Source organism: Calonectris borealis, chromosome 3 (assembly GCF_964195595.1).
Source record: "Calonectris borealis chromosome 3, bCalBor7.hap1.2, whole genome shotgun sequence".
NCBI classification, from domain to species: domain Eukaryota; kingdom Metazoa; phylum Chordata; class Aves; order Procellariiformes; family Procellariidae; genus Calonectris; species Calonectris borealis.
The window spans coordinates 120,906,564-120,928,052 of NC_134314.1; the positions used below are offsets into that span (position 1 = coordinate 120,906,564).

At 38.8% G+C, this 21,489-nt stretch overlaps 1 protein-coding gene and 1 non-coding gene across 4 annotated transcripts in view; both read right to left on the minus strand.

The window, feature by feature from the left end:
* The window catches only part of MACROD2 (mono-ADP ribosylhydrolase 2), an 888,004-nt gene that overhangs the window by 471,469 nt on the left and 395,046 nt on the right, over positions 1-21,489 (minus strand). The gene's annotated exons all lie outside the window — the stretch shown is intronic.
* LOC142081500 (U2 spliceosomal RNA) lies at positions 10,993-11,175 on the minus strand. Its single transcript, XR_012673364.1, has one exon. It is a non-coding gene; the product is annotated as a U2 spliceosomal RNA (small nuclear RNA).

Consider the following 21,489-nt stretch of genomic DNA (forward strand, 5'->3'; position numbering starts at 1 on the left):
CAATAGTCATTCAGTCAACCCCTATGTCAACTTACTGCATTAGTATATTATCACTGATAATGAAGTTTTGACAGTAATCTGAAACATCTGCAACAAGTACCATCAAAGCCATTGAATACAGAATAGCATTAAGAAAATACTTCTTTTTTCCAGGGCTAACAACTTAATATAGTTCTGGGGTAAATGTCACGTTAGAAATAACTGTAATCATATATGAATCAACTTTCATGCCTATTGCTTGAATGCACATGAAATGGAATAATCTATACATTTTAGCAGTATCCAAGCAGTTTTTATGCAACAAAGCTGAAGCCTATACAGCAGGTCAAAGTCAAGCGCTGAAGAGCACTAACAAGGTTAAGAAGCACTAGGGGGTTACGAGAAGAAAAAAATTGCACTAAGTTCCACGGCAAAAGATAACAATTAAAAGGAAAACATCATCCGCGTGTGCCCCAGCAAATCCTAATGGCAACTGTCTAATTAAAAAATAAATCCTAAAACTTCTAAAATTCCGTGTTCCTGTAGCTAACAAAGCTAAAAAGCTCGTTTTTAAAAATAGGTCAAGTCTCTCATCTCCATGTAACAGTGACAGAAGCAAGTATTAAACTGGTTGATTTAAAAAGAAAGGGATTATCGGAACACCTATTTGCACACAGTTATGCAGAAAAAATCACCTCAAATGAAATTCAACAGAGCCACATCACGTTGAATAGAATACACAAGTAAACCTGATAAACAACAGAGACAACCTGAAAATAAGCTATGAAGTTTCCAAAAAAAGAAATCAAAGAGGAAACCGCATATTTAAAAAGTTAAAACATGCAAAACTGAAAAGCTTGCTCACCAAAACCTTCCTAGTTTACGTGCAAATAAAAACGTTATATGGGTCATGCGTGTTCACTGATAACATCACTTTAAGATACATCACATCCTGACTGAGAGATCAACTGACTGACTCAACTCTCATGTACTACAGAAGGTAAAACAAATACGAGCTAGCTTTTTGGTTAGGACTGGAGATGAATTTCAAAATATGGAACCTCTGAATTGATTTGCACAGTAAAAATCACATTCCGGTGCCATTTAATAATGAAGGAACCTGGAAGAGATTATCTGACTTTTCTTGAGCACACCATGCCCAGATATCTGTGGACAACATTTTCGTAAGTGCAAAGATACAAGAATTTAACTTTCAAGACAGTCACCGAGACAGCCTCAAAATTAACCATTTTGAAGGTGTTATTCTATTGCTTTGCACTTTGTATAAACACAGCCTGGACGCATTTTGTATTACTGTATTATCAATTAGATATGGGTGTGTTAACAGTGCTGCATTAGACATGAATGACACAGTTCCATCAATCTAAGTCTTTGTGCTTAGATCCCGTTTTTCTATTATTCTTTAATGGTGGGATGCTTAAATATTATCATTCTAACCACAAATGGATACACGGAAAGAGGTCTCAAAGTGTTATGTTTCAATCATTCATACTCCTGCTACATTTTGGCAAGGTATGACTCATCAGCTGCCATGTATTGTGGCTGTATTTGGGGAATGTTTTGCTAATTTTAAACGACTTTTCTTCTACTGAAGAAAATACATCTCATTCTAAAGTTATTCGATAGTCCAAAATTGTACTGTCCATTAAAAATGGACTTATTTCTGCTGGAACGTAAGTTTCCAAATAGAAAAAAGAGAAACTGAAAAGAGTAGCTCAAACCTATCGGTCTCCTGAATCAAGTTTTGAGAAAGAGAACAGGTGCAGAGTCCATGCTTTTTTCAGATATCACAATTCAAACCTTTAAATTACATCAGCGTGTGTATTCATTCTTAGCTTCACGTTAATAGGAACGCATGCTGGGGTAGTTAACCTGCTGCATCATGTCGTAGTTCAGCCAGCCAACAAAGACTTTCATTTTAAGTGGCACCCACAAAAGAGCACTGCAGTGTGCCGCTCTAGGGGCTCCATCTTTGGAAAACGCTCAGTGGCCTCTTCTGAATGTTCACTGTGAAAAAAACCACTTCATAACTTCACCCAAACGACATGCTTCCAGCTTAGAGATTCCATGCTCCAGAACTGGAACTTCAGATCTCACCAGTGGACACACCTCTCCTCCCTCCCCAAATCCTTCCAGGAAGAAAACGAAACGAAACACGTCATATCTGAAATACATCTGGAGGATATGCATGTACCACAGAACTCATTAACATCTCTATGATATTCTTCAATAGCTGCACTGCTCCATTTCAGAAATAACATTTCTGGAAGGTATTTATACTATGTTAAACTTAGATCCCCTGAGCAATGCACTGAAGGTAATCACCGGTACATCTGTTTCTGTCATATTTAAATTCATAGCCTAATTCAATTGCAAATAATTAGCTATTTATCACCATGAAGTTCACATTATAAAATTAGAAAGGGCCAACATGATCCTAACCATTTAACAAAAGACACAGGCCTTAAAAGGAGGAAAGGGGAGAAAAACAAAATAAACCCTAGCAATCAATCCCCCAGTAAATCAAACACAATCCGTTCTGCTTGCCCATCATACCCCCGCACAACCCAAATCCCTTTGTTTTTTTCAGACTTACAGAATATATTGCCATACACATCGGTTAAGTCCATCTTTCATTTTTATAGCCTGAAGAGGAGAATTATTTAGTCAAAATAACATGAGTACACAGCTCTTGTAACACTGTTGTGACCTCGGTTTCTAACACCTACTTCGGAACATTACTATAACTCAAGAACTTTTTTCATTGCAAGGACATCTTAATTATCCCACCCGTGACATGAATGTTTTTGGAAGATAAAGTCTGTAATTAACTTGTTGCCAAACAATATGTTTACTGTCCCTGAAGGTCAGTTCTCGTATAAAGACATAAGGACACTTAACTTTGGGAGATGTGTATTGTGACTGCCATCAAACATTAACCAAGTGGTCATCCATTATCTATAGTAGCAGCAATGCAGAGTATGACGATATTCCAAGCACCATAAAATAAACCTCAACTGAGGTTTGCAACAGATAAGTACAACTAGAGAGACAGCGCTTGGCCCATTGTAACAGGATTTGTTAGAAATTCCACTTAATCTCAGGAGTCAGTCGGTAGTGGGAGAATTCGCTCAAGACAGTCAAACAAGATTGCTTCTGTGCTATAGAAATCTGTCTTTGCTGATTGCCCTTGTCAGGAGAAATTAAATTTTGAAACTCTTTTTAAAGATTTTACCAAAACAACTGTAAGGGCTCCTTGCCTTGTTCAGTTCTGAATTTACACTAGAAATTTGCACACACTAGTTTGACTAAGAAATCTGTGATGTGCAACGGGCGGTGGGAGGGTGGGGGGGAATGGGTATAACGAGAGATCTCATTAGTCCTGCAAAGCCATGAAGGGCAGCTTAGCACTCCTAGGACAATTCCTATACCAAAGGAGCTCCCTGTTCCAGGCAAATGAGAAGGTAACCATGTTTGATTAAAGATCTCCTATAAAATGTCAATTAGTTGTATACATGAGCTAGGAGAGGTACAGAGAGAACAAAAGAAGGACAAACAATGGAATAAAAAAAAGGAAAATTATAATAAAGAAATATATGTAAAGTACTTCTATGCTGTTGTGCCCAGTGTTACTCAGTCTCTGACTCACATCCTCATCATCACTCTGGATTTCAACAGGAAACCTAACAGACACTTGGCCCCTACTTTGCCTTACGCTCTGCTTACAGTCAGAGACAGATGGAAGGAACGGAGGGCAAAGAAAAGCAGCTAAGAAAATCAAGGAGGAATAAAACAATCTTTGTCCAAAAAGACACGCTCTGGTCCTCCTAAGCTCACAGCACGCACTTTCACGTAGAGGAACAGGTAACTGAGAACGTGTGTTGCCCTCAAAGTGCTGGACAGTATAGGAACTACTCGTGAAGCACTGGCATATGGAAGAACCTAAACATGGCAAGCAGGCAAGAATGAAAAAAGTAAACAGGAAAAAGAAATTCAGATGAGAAAAAAGGACAAATGGAAATGATGAATATTCAAATAAGGGAGGGAAAGATTCAACTACAGAAAGGAAAATATTAAGAATTTAGAAAGGGAAAGAAATGAGAAATTAGGAATGCCAAAATCACGGAACACAAGAACTGGAGGAGGAAGAGGAGTCTGGAGACGTTCACATACAGGTGTGGTTATTATCATTGCAGTGAACTAGTAAACAAAAAAGTTCTTTTGGCACACTGCGGTGCATTAAAGAAGATACTTTGTACCTTTCATGCAAAAGCAGTTGATTCAAGGTCTCTGTTATTTGAAAAACTCATATATGTCAGCACTTTAGATACTGGAATAGCTTGTTCGTGTTGAAACATGGACTATTTGCTGTTTTTCCGTTGAGAATAGATTAGATTTCAAATTCCCCCACTTGGTTACCAAAAGCATTTCCATCAGCTGGAAACACTTTTCAATCCATCTTGCCAACTTTTGACCTATGCTAGTTTCTTTTGGAAGGTGAAACCAGTCAGGATCAGGCATGGATAAGCAATTCTCCACTGAGAGCATGTCAAATAGACATACAGCCTTCCCCGAGCCAGAATGCACCAAATGTGTGTTTCTTGAGAACGGACACTTACTCAGAGCTGTTCATATGGAAGCAAATAACAAGAACCTATGTCACTCTGCAGTTTCTCTTGTAGATGAGCGTGGGCATCACACGTGCTATTCATTTTCTGAAATAATATTGGAGAGTGCTGTTTATATGCTGCCTATAGACCATCTAATTTAAAGAATGTAGCATATTAAAGCAATTGAAAAAGGCATTTGTTTCTGCAGCACAAAATGAAGAGTCTGATTACTAGACAAAACAATTGACATACTGTTAACACTATACACATTTGCCTGAACACTATGGTATAATAAGCCATTATATGATAAGAGAAGACTTCAGCTAATCTCAGACCAGAAACATTCAGTCTTATTCCTTCACTGTTAGTGATCCCCCTGAAGTGCCAGCCAGCTGCAAGCTGATTTTTGACTGAGCTCTCCCCTTTGTATGTGAAATGGAAGACAAAGATCCGTTGCTACGGCTGGCTGGCAGCTCACGGCACCTGGTACCACAGCAGTATTATCTTTACAATACTGCAGATGGAAGTATACCCGAGTCCTTCCTCGCGTTCTTCCCATCATTCCCCTTCACCATCCATCCACACTTTTTATTTTCTTTTTAAAACAAGTCCAGCTCTGATGTCTCTTTAATTTCCCAGATGATCTGCTGACTGACTTGTGGTTTGCAGGAACGAAAGCTTCCTGCAAGCTGGTTGCACCCAGCAGAGAATACAGATGCCTTGCTGCAGCAGGAGGAAGAAAATCAGAGCTGAAGTCATTATCCCCTTCACCACCACCCCTCTCCATCCTCCATGTAAACTCTCTGACAGCATTCCCCTCCTTATCTTCTTCTAGAGTGTCAAGTAAAATGAAAAGGTTGAACTTGAAGGCTTGTATGTGGCCTTTGGGTTAGCTATCCCCTTTTTAAAAAAAAGCCCTACATACAGCAAAATATTTTTAAAATCACAGAAACATTAAGGTTCAAGGACTAAATTTGCTACTTTAGCTGAATTACATGCAAAGTCTAATACCGCTCCCCAGAGAAATACTTAATACATGCTTCCCAACTGACTCTTGGAAGCCAACTTGAGAACCAAAATCTTGTTCCAGTATCCAACAACATGTCGCAGGTACAAATCCCCACACTTTGAAACACCATACTCCTTTATGTTGCTCTTCATACAAAAATACAGGGATACTAAAACTGGAACAGGTAAGTATTCTTAACCTCAATTTGGTCAAGGTTTCCCTTTTTATTTGCTATATTTAGCATCAATCCTCTTTCCCTCTTTCACATACCCACATTTCCTTTTCTTGCTCTAATGGAGGATATTTGGACAAGCAAGCAGACAGTAAGAAGTACAGACATAGTGCTGTGAAACCCTCTAACTGAAAAGCCTGCCGTGAGTCAGACTCACTGGGATCACAGGTTACCACTCCATTTCACTCACAGCAAGAGGCATAGGTAAAGCTTCATGTGAAAAAAAAGTGCGTTACTAAATATTCAGCTTCCAGCGCTACATGCCAGCAAATGTCCACTGGATGATGGATTGCCCTGCAGATGCCCTCCGCATGCAGTCACCCATAGCTCACCAGTGGCCGAAGCCTACTGAATGGAGCAACTTTTAGAGTCGTTTATAAGTCTTTGCAAAACATGAGCTTTTAGGCTTTCAGTCTTTAATTCAGAGGTATAGGGTCAAAATATATGAGCCTTGGTTTTGCATTAACACCATGAATGATCAAAACAACTCGTTAGCTATGATTCATCTATTTGTCTAGAAACAAGTAAATGTCAGTACTGTCAGGAAAGGGAAAAGTTTATGATTAAGCTCTGGCTATATTCATTCCTCATAATATCCGTTTGAAGATAGCACTCAAAAGCATTTTTAAAAGATTCAGCACTTGATTCTCCATCCACCTCATTGAGATAGTATTGCAGAGAATCCATACGAGAGAACATTTATGTAGAAACGCATACCTTTACATTCAATATGGTTACATGAAACCATTCTGCAATGAGCTTAAGTTTAAGGCAGAAAAATAATTCAATAGAAAATAACATAGCATGACTGGAATAAGCATAGAAAGCAATTGTGTTTGAACACAGGTAGACATCAAGTCAACGATCTCCTGCAACTCAATGGAAAGCTCATGTGCCGTTCTCTGTTAACTGACTGGTTCAAACAGTGACAGTCTTAACATTTCTGCTGCATGAATTTTTTATCTCCCCTCAAAGAGAAACAAGGAAACCATCCAGTTTTCCAGCATGTACAGAGTAACTAAGCAGTTCATATCATGATTCCACTGATAAAACCTCCAAACATGTCCTCCCCATCAGTGAAGATCACTGAGGGAACTCCAAACTGAGAGTCATTTTAGGATGCTTGATTTAGATTATATTCATCTTTATTTGTTCAAGTCATACCATGGATAACGTAGTAAACCAGGTAGGGCAGAGCGCACAGAGGCCACCTTCCTGTCTCATGAGAAAAGGCTCTCAAATGAGGAAAGAGCTGTTATACTAATGCAATCTAAGTTAATAATAACAATAATAAAACATTATACCTTTGGGTATTTTGAACATGGAATTAAGTCATTTATTTAAAGTATCACATCACAGCTCTAGAAACAATAGGCACAGGCACTTTTTTCTTTTTGATGTACGAATGAGTTTTGCATGTAGATACCTAGTGTCTTGCCATGTCATGACTACAGAACAACAGCAGATACTTATCAGCTCAGCCTTAATTAATTTACTCCAAAATGAATACCGCATTTAGAAGGAAATAAATTGTAATTTTCTCCTGGAAGACCACTTCACACAAATGGGACAAACTGTTACCTTATCTGATTTGTATCTATTCTCTAATCATGCAGAGACTTACTATAAAGGAATTTAAAATAATTCTAAAAATACCCAGCTGCTATTGCACATAAATATTGCATCTTCCTCTCTGGATAAAATCCTTCTGAGGGAAATAGCTGAGTTGCTTAAGGCTTGTTTTTCTTACATCTCACATGGACATGCCTCAAACACTCATATCGCTGTTCCATCAAATTTTAAATCACCTATGTGGAAATATCTACAAGTTCAACAACGTTCCACTGCTTGTGTTCTGCTGTTTTGGTGTTTTAATTATGTCACTTCATACAGCAGAACGAAGTTTGACATTAGTACTGAATCTCATCAATCGTCACTTTAACAAAATGCATTCCCTTGAGGAGAGATAATACAGGCCATATGAAAGTCCCCATTTTAGCTTAAAACCATCTCAAACAATCCTAATTGTTTTCAGAAAGTCAATGGCAGGACTATGCTCTGTCTGAGGCACAGAAGAAGTGAGTGAGTTTTATTTTTATGTTAGCTCATTTTTGTTTTTTATTGTGGTGGTGGTTTTTAAAAAAAAAAAACAACAAGGAGTCAAAAATAAAAAATGAAATGAAACGTGAATTCAGCATTAATTCAATAGTACCGACTCTGGAACAAAAGCACGATAACATCGTGCTGGAGATGTACAGTTAACATTGTGCTAGAGATGTACAATCCTTATCATTTTTCTTCATCTCTTCAAAACATTTTACTAAGGAAATGGCCAATGCTATAATACAAAGACCAGTGTACAACACATAAACATCAAATAATTAGTTTCACAATAAAATCCAGTGATTCAGCATGTCAGCAGCTTACACAGACTATACAAATACCAAAGCTTATCATGTTGCAATAAATTCCACTAAACTAATTTCTTAGAATGCTAATTGTTGCTTTTATAATGGTGAAATCAAGACACAATAGGTATCACTCTCTAAAGGGAACAGAGCAATCTGGTCTAATTGTTAATTGACTAATGAAAGTTAATTTTTAAGGTGGGGCAGCGGAAATTTCGCACTTGCATGACATAATTTCTACAGTAACACAGGCTTATGCTTTGAATCTGATAGGGATGCGCACGGACACAGATTGATATCGAACACTACGATAGCAACAGGCACACGTAGTCATCTGCAAAGGTTCAGATGTTTCTCAAGACGTCTTCTTAAGAGAGCTGCAAAGAGAAGGAATTGGAAGCATGCAATTCTTTAAAGAAATCTGCCCAACTTTTCCCATTGCTCTTGCCTCTTCTTTCAGTCTGTCTATCAAGAATACGCCACTGAGCCCCTCTCCAAGGACGAGCATGTCCCCTGTCAGCTGAAGAGTGGCCATAGCAATGGCTGCTCAGTTTTGTAAACGTATTCCCAGGCATTATCTCAACACTCTGCATTCTCTCGTCCGTGTTTTCAGCCTATTTACAAAAAGAAGACTTGGCTATTGCCAACCTCTCTACTCTTCCCCCCATGCACTGTGAAAAGGATTTCTGCATGCTAAAAATCAGCACAGCAAAATGCAGATCTTCACGTTTCTCCAAAGGCTGTCTCTGGAAGGCACAACGCTTTAGGGCCCTAGGTTTCACCTAGACCACCTGGTTTTAGGGTACAGAACCACTCAGAAGGGGGGGAGGTGGACATGAATGAAGGCAGATAGATTCTACTACTTTTTGGCTAGAAAAAAGGAAGCCTGCAGTCCTATTGCTATAGACAAGTGGCTCACGAATCCTCCCTTGCTCTGCCCCAGGAGACACTCTTCAAAAGAACTAGCATGTATGTGCTGACCTAGGGGTAATGAAGACACTTCTTGAATGCTGGCCTGTGTCACAGGTTTAAGTAGCCTGTGGGGTCCTGAGCCGCCCTTACCTCACCTGGGTGAATATAACTCACACTAAATTAATTTTCTCAGAGAGAGAAAAGAGAGAATCAATATTTATTCCAGGATCAAAATGCTTTTCGCTTAAAGAACTCAGCAGTCAAGAAAAATGAGGAGCAATCATTTTGTTCCCATGACAAACAAAAGCTTCCTTGCCAGTAGACACTGTATATTGACAATAACCTGTAAGCGTCGTAGCACGCATAGTAATAAGATGGTATTTTGCTGCAGTGGATTTCTATCTTGTAGACACTATTTTTTGGTTCTAAACAGAAATTCTAAAGAATCAAAATATTATATTTTCCATTAAATAGCGACATTAAAATAGTGACAATTAACAAACACTTAAGTCCCTCCCTCCCCAGAACATCAGCTTTATTTAACATGTCCTAATTTAAATGCTGAAGCCGTAAATAATGATTAAGAAATCATTAACTGATTCAAAATGCAAGGAACAGGAAGTTTGGGGTTTTTTTGGAAACTATTATTTTATTTTATTGCAATTAATTTGGTAGTGCAGCACGCTACCACCAAAAATGTCACACCGAATTAACTTTCTTTTTATTAACCATGGCAGCTCAAATAATTAAAAAACTGAAGGTGTCTTGGTAATGAGACATAACTCAAGGACACTAATTTACAATGACACAGGTTCCTCCTTTCTGTATTACCTCACATACTTAGTAAGAAATCCTTGAAGGGTCAAATTCTTATCTCATCTAGAAATGATTTTGATCACTCTCTATCTGAGCTGTATTCATTTTGCTTCTAATACAACTTCCAGTTTTCACCCTGTCACATCAACTTGGCGTTTAGTGGTTCAATTCTGTTTCAAAAGATGTCATGAACCACGTTTGTCATCACCTGCTGCATTATTACATAGACCTCAGCGGTAACTATGTCACAGGCCAAATAAAACCAGCTTTTGTTAGCCACCCACTGACTGCGACATGTTATGAACAGTTCTGGACAGGCAGTTTATAAAATGGCGTAAGCTGGTATTTAATCAATCCAAAACGTTCAAGTGAGTACCAACTCTCCATAGTTTTTGGCATATTTCTGAATATATTTTAAACACCTGTGACAGCAGTGTTTCCTCAAAGATATCGAGCGCATCTATTTCTTTCCGATGGTCTTCAATCAAACCAAATAAAATCCTATATGTACCATTTCACCACGATGCAGTATGTTTCTTCTCTTTTGGATTTTGCGGTTATTTCTGATTGCTATTTTATCTCATTTTTCAGAAAAACAGCACCTGTAAGACTGGTCAGTGAAAATAAGCCGCAACAGTGATGCAATAACTTGCTCTTCAACAAGGATGCGACCGAGTATAGGCTCGCTGTAGCCGATAAGTACAAAGTAATGCCCAGTCCTGAAGGTGATAATCTGATGTTATAATACTGGACGTTACAAAATGGATATTAATACGGATTGAGAAAACACTGAAAACAAGATTAAAATGCAATCAGAAGAGCTATTTTATTTTATTTTTACAGGGGTTTTATTAAGGCTTGGGAAAACCCCTGAGCTGAAAATCGGTAGAGATTAAGAGAATACTTTAGAGAAGCATAATCTATGCTTGCTCTGTTCCCGCTCTTCCCTTTGCACTCATTTACGGTCATCAGGGGACTTGTTGCTTTTTTTTTCTTTTTCTTTTCACACCGTTCTAGAAACACAGCAATAGCCGGCTTCATGCATGGAGAGGATGGCGTAAGCTCCAAGTACATTTCCCAGTCCCCAAACTCATTTAATATAAAATCCTCAAGTTGAGGACATAACAGATATTAAACTGATAAAAACGTATGCTATACTTGATCTTTGCCAAAAGGTCAAGAAGCAAACACGAGTCAGCAGACTCGATGGTTTCTTGGTCTGACTCAGTGAGCACACTGAGACTGAATCATCGTAAGATTTTAACACCGCAGTAGCAACAAATTATGTAGCTTTATCACTCAGATTTATTTCAAGAAGCTGCAGACAGACTACAGACCCCAAATAACTCACTCCAGGATTTCAATGAGCTCACGGTTTTGCGCACAGCGTAACTGTTCCAGGACAGGAACTTGGGAAACCTAACGACGCCATGTCCAGCCTTTCAAAATATTGCAGTCTTGGTCTGATTGCTTCCTCTACGGTAAACCAAATACAACGAAAAAACACCCAACCACCTTCCCTCTAACCTCCTGCTGCCCCTCTACCCCCGGTCCCAAACACTTGAGCAATCTTCTGGTTTCTGAATCATTACGGGGTTATTATAGAACCTTATCCCCATGGACTAGAGAGCAACACATCTCCCCTACAGAAAGTATTTCACAAAATTCTAAAAAGTTGAGAGACTTTTTAGTAAGTAACATACTAAGGACAGAACTACATACTGCAGTGCATTTTCTTAATGCTTGCTGGACTCATTAGAGCATCTCACACGCTAATTCAAAGACTACATCTCAGTCTTGCCAAAGCATGATTTTTAATTACTCTGTATCAAACTCCACAATAAATGAACACAGAAAATGTCCACACACAAAGAACACAAAGACAATACTGCTAAAGCTTAAAAAAATCATCCCTGTGTGTGGAAACTAAAAATGTCTTTTGAAGTTAATGAGGAATAACAAAAGACGTTTGAGTAACTTGGAACAAGACAACAATTTCTTAAAAATTATTTTCATTTTCAAGAACACTTTGTAAACAAGCTCGGGAACCTTTTTATTTCCCATTATATTTTCAATCACTCCTTATAATCACTGATTATTTATAAGAATAGCACAGTAGGTAAAAAGCAAAAGGAAATGTATTGTCAGAGCAGAAACACCCTGCTAATATACTGATGCTGGTGTTCCAAGCTGCGCAAGAGAGCCAGCCAACTCTAAGGTAATTGTTTTACTTTCAATACAGAGTATTCAGTGAATCAGTATCAGCAAATCTCCTGGACGTTAATGAGTTAAAATATTTTAATAGCATAGCTTTGTTCTTTAGTTTAATCACCTTCCCCTAAGGCTCTGAACAACATTTAAGCATGTGCTTAATTTGCTATTGAAGTCAACAGAACTTTCAGTGAATACTGGAAGTTAAACATGTGCTTAATGAGATTTACTGAATCAGAATGTGTAAAAACTGATGTGAGCAGAATCAAAGCCCAGAGGCATTAGTCAAGTCCGCCCTGAGTTTCCCTAAAGATACAGGGCCTCCAAAATGAGAATGAAAATTTTGTAATTATTATGACATGTCTACTGTACATCTGTATTTCTGAAATACTTATATAGCAAAACACATACCAGACTTTATAGGTCTTTAAAGTACCCTTGAATTTACCCTAAAATACCAACTGGAAGCTTTTGTGGAATTTTGTTTGGTATCAGTAGTTCAGCAATACCCTTTGACATGAGGCAACTGTTGATTTGTCTCACGTTTCCTCCGAAAAAAAAAAAAGCAGTACAATTAAAATGTTTTGATTGGGGGCAGGAGGGAATGGAGGGATGGAGTTAACACAGGTGTTTTAGCTACCTGTTGCTCTGTGGAAAAGAAGGAATGTAATCCAATACCAGTATCTCACTTCCTCAATCATTCAGGCAAGCTGCGTAATCCTCTCAAACCTGCATATGAACATCTGCATTATACCAGATGATACTCATTCTCAGATTAAATTAAATTACCTGCATGCCTTTAAGCCCCCTTTTTTATTACCAAAGACTATCAATTCTTCCTAGTGCGGAGAAGTTTAGTTTAACAAAAAACAACTCAATGATCTTTGAATGCAGTGTATAAAATACAAAAACTGGTTTTTACTATTTTGCGTGACATTTAAATGGCTTAAGTGAAGATTTAATTGTATTGCAACTAATAAACATTTTCCTTGCCAGTAAATATTAAAAAAAAAGGATTTGAGTCCAAGAGAAAAATTCTTCAGCTTCCACACTCACTATTAACGTTCAAATCTGACTTGGCAATATTTTAATTCTTTCTCTTCTAGCTTAAAAGGAGGATCTGGTTCTGACATCAAATGTCAGAGAGACTTTTTTTTTTTATGCCCAGAAAAACTAACAGTGTATTGGAGAAATGTTTAGCAATTTCTCTGAACAATATACTGTCATCAATCCCTTCTCTAATACGCTGTCAAAATCAGCAAATCTGTTAAAGACACGATTTTGCAAATTTAAATTTTGAACATAACTATTGTTACTTCAATATGGCAGTCATTAGCATGGAAGGAGTTAATCTTCCCTACTCTTTTAAAAAGTAAAAAAGTCTAGGAACAGCTGTCACTCAGGTGATGAATACAAGCTGCCAGCCTTTTAAACAGCAGGTACAGCATTTGAGCTCTGAATTAATTAGCATTCAGAAAGCCTAAACACCGCTTGATAACTCCGCAAGATAATTTTTGTCCCTTCCTGCAAATTAATATTGCTATTAAGACGAGCAAGGACACAATGCAGATCGTAATTGCACCCATTAAACAAAGTTTCACCAAAAACAAATTAGAGGCTCTAGCCAAGAATGCATCAAGTCAAATAAAGCATTGCTGCAAATAACGTACAGGAATTCATCTTCACTTTTTCACGGCATTCACAACACACGTACAATATGAATTCCTGTGTAAATGCATGAAATGTTTTCTGCGTATGAGCACAGGCTTCTCAAAAGTTCAAGTTTCTAAATGTTTAAATAGTGGCTTTGTCTCAAAAGCATTCGGGCTACTTCCATACAAGAGCCCCTTTTAACATACGCATGCACACTGAAATGACAAGTTAGCAAGGCCTCGGGGATTACACTGAAAACGTCTTAAAAAACAAGGCCTCCACCAAATGCTGTTTCAGCACCGCGTCGACGTCTAAACAACCTGGCGTGAAAAACCTTCCTCCTATATATATCATTTCATTTAAATGACGAACATATTTTAAAAAGCACAAAAATGATTGATGTCAGAATTTAACGATGTCTAATAAGTGGCCATCTGTCAGCAGTCAAGGAGTAAAAAAGCAGCACATTATTATTTCCCAAAAGATTAGAAATATTGATGCTAATTAAAAGGCACATTATCATTATCTCAAAGCAATGTCTAAACACTCATCAGACTTCAAGTCCGGCAAAGGAAAGGGGGAGACCTATGGATACGAGCGTTCCCCGAATGGGTCATTTAATTTGGTAATCTCTAAACTGGTGTTATGATAGCACACAGATCAGAACTTGGCAAGGGGCAGGTAGCTCCTGACTGGGTGGGCAAGCAATTAAACCCTGACCTGACGTATGAAAAGATTATTTATTTTTGACTCAAGTCTGTAGAAGAAAGCTTTGGTATGTTTTTACAAAGAACTGCAAAAGAAGAGAACTACGCTAAACACGGCATTTCACTATTTATTTTTTCCAATTTTCCATATATAGCATTTCAAACCAAAATGAAACTTGGCATCACGGTGCCCTGACATACGATTAATTGCACCACAGTAAACTGTAACGCACTAGGTATTTTTAGCCGAGACATGGATTGATGTCACATGTGCATACGGGGCTTGCATGGCTAGCTATGACTGAAACCCACACACAAAGGAACAAAATCCATGAGCATGGCGTCTGTAAAGCATTTTTGACTATTTGGGGCTTTAAGAACTCCCTTCTGGGATTCAGGGCTGCTTTGGCTCCTCATGCTGAGTGCTATGGAGGAAGAAGGTACCTAAAGGTAGGTGGTTCAGGCTGCTGCTAATGTTTGCCTGGAGCCCTGCTCCAACATTAATAGTCAGTTTATTACCTTTTAAAATGTGGTATTTATTGACATTTTCATAATTCATCTCAATCAGAACCTCTTTTAAGCAAACAGACTAACCTCAAAATCCATGCTTCATGTTTGAACAGAAGCAGCCAGCAGCCCATAACATGCTTTTTGTCTTAGTATGTAAAAAGCTGACAAGACTCTTGGCATTTTTTGCTTGCAGAGAGGCAAGGTTATAGGCCATTGGCAAATGTTTCCCTGCCCTTGGGATAGAAGAGATGTGTAAGCAAGATATGACTGATCCCACCTCCCACATCGTGGAAACTATATGTAGAGTCCCAAGTATAGCCATACTGACTCTCTGAGTCTTGCTCATGAGTTTACCAACTTTACGAGGCCCGTTGAACAGTTTTGTGGTGCCAGAAGAAAGAGGCAGGTGAGTGGTGCAGAATACTCCAGCGCTGAAGATAAGCAAAGCATAGACAAACACAAAGTAAAAGGCATACTGGGAACGGCTGGAGAAAACAGGGATGGGAGTATGGAAAAATGGCAAACTGAAAGTGCCACAAGCAGAAAAGCACCGCTACCCCGGCAATCGAGGCCCAGGGGCATGAGTACCCATAGATAATTAAGACCAGTCATTTTTTCCACCGTATTTTTAACAGCACACTTTTTCACCTGTAACTGCTGCTATCAAATTACCATCTCCACAGTGCAAAGCCACTTCTAGTCTTCCTCCTCAGGTCAAGGAACCCATTCATCACCGTCAAGTGAAGCATATTTCTATTTTTACTTGTCATTTTCAAACCATCGCTTCACACAGGTGTGACCTCTGATCCCGATTTTCCTTCCAACACTCCCTTGCCATACTCTCACAGTCCTCCATTATCTCCTCCCTAAGAAATATTAAAAAAACTTGAGGAAGATGTCCCTGGTTTTGATTACCCTATTCCAATCTACCTCCTTGATCTTCAGCATAAACACTTCAATCATTCTGGCATTTTCATTGACTCAAATTAAATGCAGAGCGAGTAATTATTTCACAATCCCCTTGCCCTTTCATACACAGGTCTTCTGCCTTACACAATGACAAAGTATTACCTCCCAGATCCTTAAACGGTTCAGATAGTTCAGATACGCTTTGGATATGAATCTGACATGAGGGGACTCTTAAGCAAACCTTGCGAGGCTTATCCAGTACTAATTATTAGCAATTACAGGGCTTTTCTAATGTTGAGCTCCAATACTCAAACATGATGCGAGCCATATAACCATACAATTGTTCCGCTGATTAACAGGTTCCTCAGGGTGATCACGAGCACTAGGTACAAGATCCCCTGTATTTTGCAGCCTGCTATATGTAAATTCGGTGGAGCTGACCCCAAAAGGGAAATTCACGGTACTGTGTAGGTACGTTCAAGACAGGAGGTTTAGATAGACATACAGAAATGAAAAAATACCACCAGTATCCAGTTTTACTTATGTTATTTACTTCCATATTCACTACATTTGTTTTAAACTGTCACCAAATTCTTTATTCTTTGTGCTTCACAGATTTGCCTTCTGACTCTGTGCAACTGTTGTACATTGTATAGCTGTCAGAGAAGAAGTGGAATGTATTAAAAGCTGGGTAATTGTAAATTGGGGCATATGGCACTAAGGAGAATGTAGGAGTTAGTGGGAAGAAGGGGGTTTTGTTTTGATTTTTTCAAGAGTCCGGATATGACTAAAGCTTTTTCCGGTGGGCAAAGAAAATATCCCTTGTTTCTCTTGTTTCTCCACAATTTGAAAAGTTGCTTGTTTTTTTTTTTTTTTTTTTTTTTTTGGGGGGGGGTGGTAGGAGAAGAATAGAGGAAGGGAAGTTTAATTCTAATTTACATGAAAAATAATAAACCTTCCTTCTGGTTCTCTTCTTCTGTCCCAAGAAAATATGTTCTCAAACAGCATGCACTACATTGAGGTTTTTGCAAAAAAAGCATAGAAATGAGCTAGCTGCTGTGTAAACATGTCAGACTTCATAGCTCACACGCATGGAAATGACCAGCACAGTTCGCTCTTCTCAAAGGTATTGCTTCAAGCTGATTGCTGACTCAAGACAAGAACACAACTCTGGTCACAGTGAGTTTCTGAGTATTTTCTCTGCAGCTGCAGGGTATAGAGGGTTTTCTGTTTGTTTTGCTTTTTCCCCCCTTTTTCATATGAAACCTCAGATTCTGAAGTACAGTTTGGCAGCACCAGACTGAATTCGCTGCCAGTTTCCTAGGGTACAGAATCTCTAATAACACAAAGCCCTGACTATCTTCTTGCCCAATAAATAATCAAAATTTTGCACCATGATCTTCCTTAAAAATATGACTTCTTGTTTTTCTCTCTCAGTTACAGCTAATCCTTTCTGTCAATGGGGTTTCATCCGTACCGAGTCTGCCTGTGACATGTTAGGTCCCAATGCATCTCTTACAAATCCCCCACGCACGGCGTGGTTCACAGAGCGCACAGGTTGCAAAAAGGACGGCAGAGACAGAGCCTCTCTTCTCTAATGGGATCAGAAAGGCTGCGCTTTCACATGGAAGACGCTTATCAAATGAGAGGACGGGAGAGAGAGCGCGCCATCAGGGAAGTCCAGGCTTACACATTGCATGTTAGGTGCATAAGCAGAACAGAGCATTCGTGATATTTGTATTCGTGAATATCTCCTCTGTCGGGCTGAATTATTGGTCACATGTTTATTGCTGTCATGCTGGAGAGCTGACCCAGGCAATGTTTGCTTCATACTCAGCAATTTTAAACAGTTTTTTTCCAGGCTTTAAGGGCTAGCATTGTATAACTCGCTCTCTAGGACTGGTCCTTCCTTGTCTCCTCCCCTCTTCTGTCCCTGCTTCAATTTTACGCCTGTTCACTTTGCCCAACGTATCAAAAGAAAGCGCATGAGGCAGTAAAAACCAGACAAACATTTTTGCCAGGAGCAAAGCGTCAGAGGCTTCCCTTGATTTTGCAGAAGGAATAAAGGCAATAAACTCAGTGAAAGCTATTTGCTCTCCCCACTTATTTGTTTCTTTTTAAAACCTGCCTGCCCCTCTATCAACAGCAGCCTACATTTAACATGCGGTTGTGGAGGGGAGGAAGGTGACAGACACCACTCACCGACCTCTCCTGCAAAATACTATTACACGGTGGGGCCACTTTCTTCCCCCTTTCTCAGGGGCAACGGCTCCATTTTCATCTCATTGACAAGGAAACGAAAAGTGTGCTTAAATTCACTATAGGAACCCTTGACACCTGGGGGGGGTCATTTCTTCCAGTTACCTGGGATTTTAAACCAGTTCCCACATGGCAATCTGGGCTTCTCTGAAATCTTCTGTCAAGCCAAGAGTTTCAGTTCACTCAGTGACCGAAAGTGCTGCAAAAGCTGCTCTTGATGAGTGCCAAACTGCTAATAACTGAGAGATTACAATGGCCATGTAATCAAAAATTACCGGTAATCCAGTTTCATCTTTTGAGATGTCTGAGAAAAAGAGTATGCCTGTGGCTGTGTATACACACACACACACATTCTCTAGGAGAGTGAAACCATGTTACTGAGGGTACTTTGAAAAGGAGATATCTGTATATTCTGTTCTTGGATCAATTAGATGGTGCTGCAGAACCGACACAGCTAAGCCCAGTGACATCGTTAGCTCACATACTGCATCATTTTATCTCTCACTAAATAAAAATTATAAAAAACATCTATCTGTAGTAACTTCTTAAATAATTCTATTATTTACATTATGTTCTAGTTACTTAACGTTATAATCGGTTGAGACACTCAAAGCACACTCTATAAAATTTCACCTGGGGCCTTCCGCTGAAATGCTGGTATTGCAAAACCTCCACAGGACATTTACACTTACGTAAATACTGTTGCAGACACTTTAGAAAAATTCATATACACAAGTCTGTGTGCCAGCGACATTAATGTGCATTAACGGGCAGAAATTTCTTCACACGGACTCTTATAGACCTTCAAATACTTGCAAGATAAATACTTTGCTTTTGTGTAATAAGAAATGACAAAATTTTGGTTTTGATGAAACACTTGGACCTTATTTTTGTTATGAGTATATCAACACTTGTACCAAGCACAGATGGGAAGAAGTATGAATTTATTTTACGCTCCCTTTCATATGTTCATAGCGATATAAATTTAGATTTATTGTATTACTGCTAATTAAACTTGAGATCCATTCATCTGGGGAAAACATGCAAGGAACACCCAGATTCCTGAATGGATGTTACTTGTTTGGGCCACAGGCACTCTACACACCTTGTAATTAGGCGAGATCCTGAGGACTTAAAAAAAGAAGAGAAAGAAAAGAAGGGGGACCTGAACAGGTTTTCCCATCTGCTTTCGGAATGGCTGGTCAATCAGCTGTCAGCTAAACAACTCAAAAAAAAAAAAAAAACTTAACTGACAGTTTTTGAACTGACTGTTCAAAAAGAGCACAACAGTAGCAAAACCAGACAACTCTTCCTCTTGTCCAAGTAGAGAAGCCAGCACATGCTATTATTTCAGGGGGACACTTGTCTCTGAGCAGTAACCCTGTTTCACCTAATAAATTGGTTTTATGTACTTATATCCGGTAACTTCAGCTGAATTTAGACACCTGTTTAAATTTTTTTTTTTTTTTAATCTGAATATGACAGTAAAAAGACCTACTTAAAGACATCTTACAAATGAATCAGACCTCCTGGAGGAAGGTAACACTACCAAGCATAAACAGAAAAATTGCACTAATTCCTTATAATGGCCAAAGACTTTGGCTTTTCAAGGCATCTGGTGATCTAAGCAAATCCATTGGGAACACATGGCATGTAAACAAATTACCATTTTGTTTAAACGTCAATCAACAAGATCTTTCCATTCAAACCCAGGTCAGCTGCACTGGCAGTTGTTAAGAGCAGTGACACTCCTGGCTTACACAGCTAAGGAGTAGCTGGAAACACCATTCTACTTTTAAAACATCTCCCTAAAACCTTACACTTTACACCACTTTTCAAAACTTATACAAATACATGTTACATGACAATTCCTAGGGACGACCTCCCCAATTCCTTCCTCCATCCTCTCCTCATTGAAAACGCTGCAGGTTAAAACCCCAAACCCAAAACCCCCAAACTCTAAAGAGCAACCAGTGCAATTTTCATACATCAGTCTGTATTGCTCATCATCACTGCCATACTATACTTCAGACCCAGTTTTACAGGGTAGTGACATAAGGCAAACTCTTTGAGAAAAACACAAAAGGAAAAATACTGGCATAAATCATCAATCACCAGATCAGAGGATACTTGCAAAGAATTCTGCCGGATTACCTTCTTAAGTTCATGGAATTTGCAGAAGGGTAGCACCTTGCCACTCGAGCAGCACAGTGTGAGCCCAGGAAGCCAGGCAGATAACACCGCATGATTCCGACAGAACAGCACGGCCCATCAGAGTCAATCTTCAAAATCCTTCATTGAAGGTGGCACATCGAAATAAAGGCCGAAACATGCTATGAGGGCATACTTGGGAGGCAGGTGGGGAAAAGTGGTGGGGCAAAACCAGGAAGAAATGAAAGCCACTCACAAAACCAGATAAATAATTTTCTCGGTCTTCTCTTTAACTGTTTGTCAAAATTTTATGTAGCTTTCGTTAGGGAGGTTTCTTTCAGTATGAAGAAACAACAGCGAACATTGCTAACGACAGACTCAATTTGTTAAACAGATTATGAACTACAAAGAACTCAAAGACATTCTTCCTCTTAGCCACGTAAGAACACATGATTGAGTTGCAGGTGATAAACAGTCAAGAATAATAAAATCCAGCCGACTTCACTGCGAGTGAACAAGTTATGCACATAATCCCTTTCTTAGATATTCTTAGCACACTGTACAAGAATTTTAAAATGTGTCGCACATGACGGTTCTCCTAATACCTTTAATTAAAACACTACCAGAAGTTATATTGAAAAAGGATTACTTTTTTTAAATACACTAAAACCCCAAGCTCCTGTTATTTTACATTCTGGTAAGAAAGAAATGCACAATGAAGCCACATTTTGGAATTTAAGATAATCGTAAGACTTTAAAAGTTGAAGGGCAGGAAAGAGGCTTCATTTTTAAATTTGCTTTTAACAGATACAAGCCGTATGTTCCTTTATTATTACAAAGACTCTCATTTAAAATATCACCCTTTTAAACTCCCTACATTTGTTCACAAGCTGCATCTTCCCTCTGCCTCAATATAAATGACAAAGACAGGCTCCCACTGAATGAAAGGAAACTGGTTAATAATTGCCTTTAGTGTCATTTCTGGCTGTTTTGTAACACCCTCTGGATTTTGCTCTGAATGCAAAATTCTTAATATCATCTTAGTTTTCATGGTGCTTAGCACGCTAGCATGTGACTACTTAAACTAAAACAAGGCTATTTG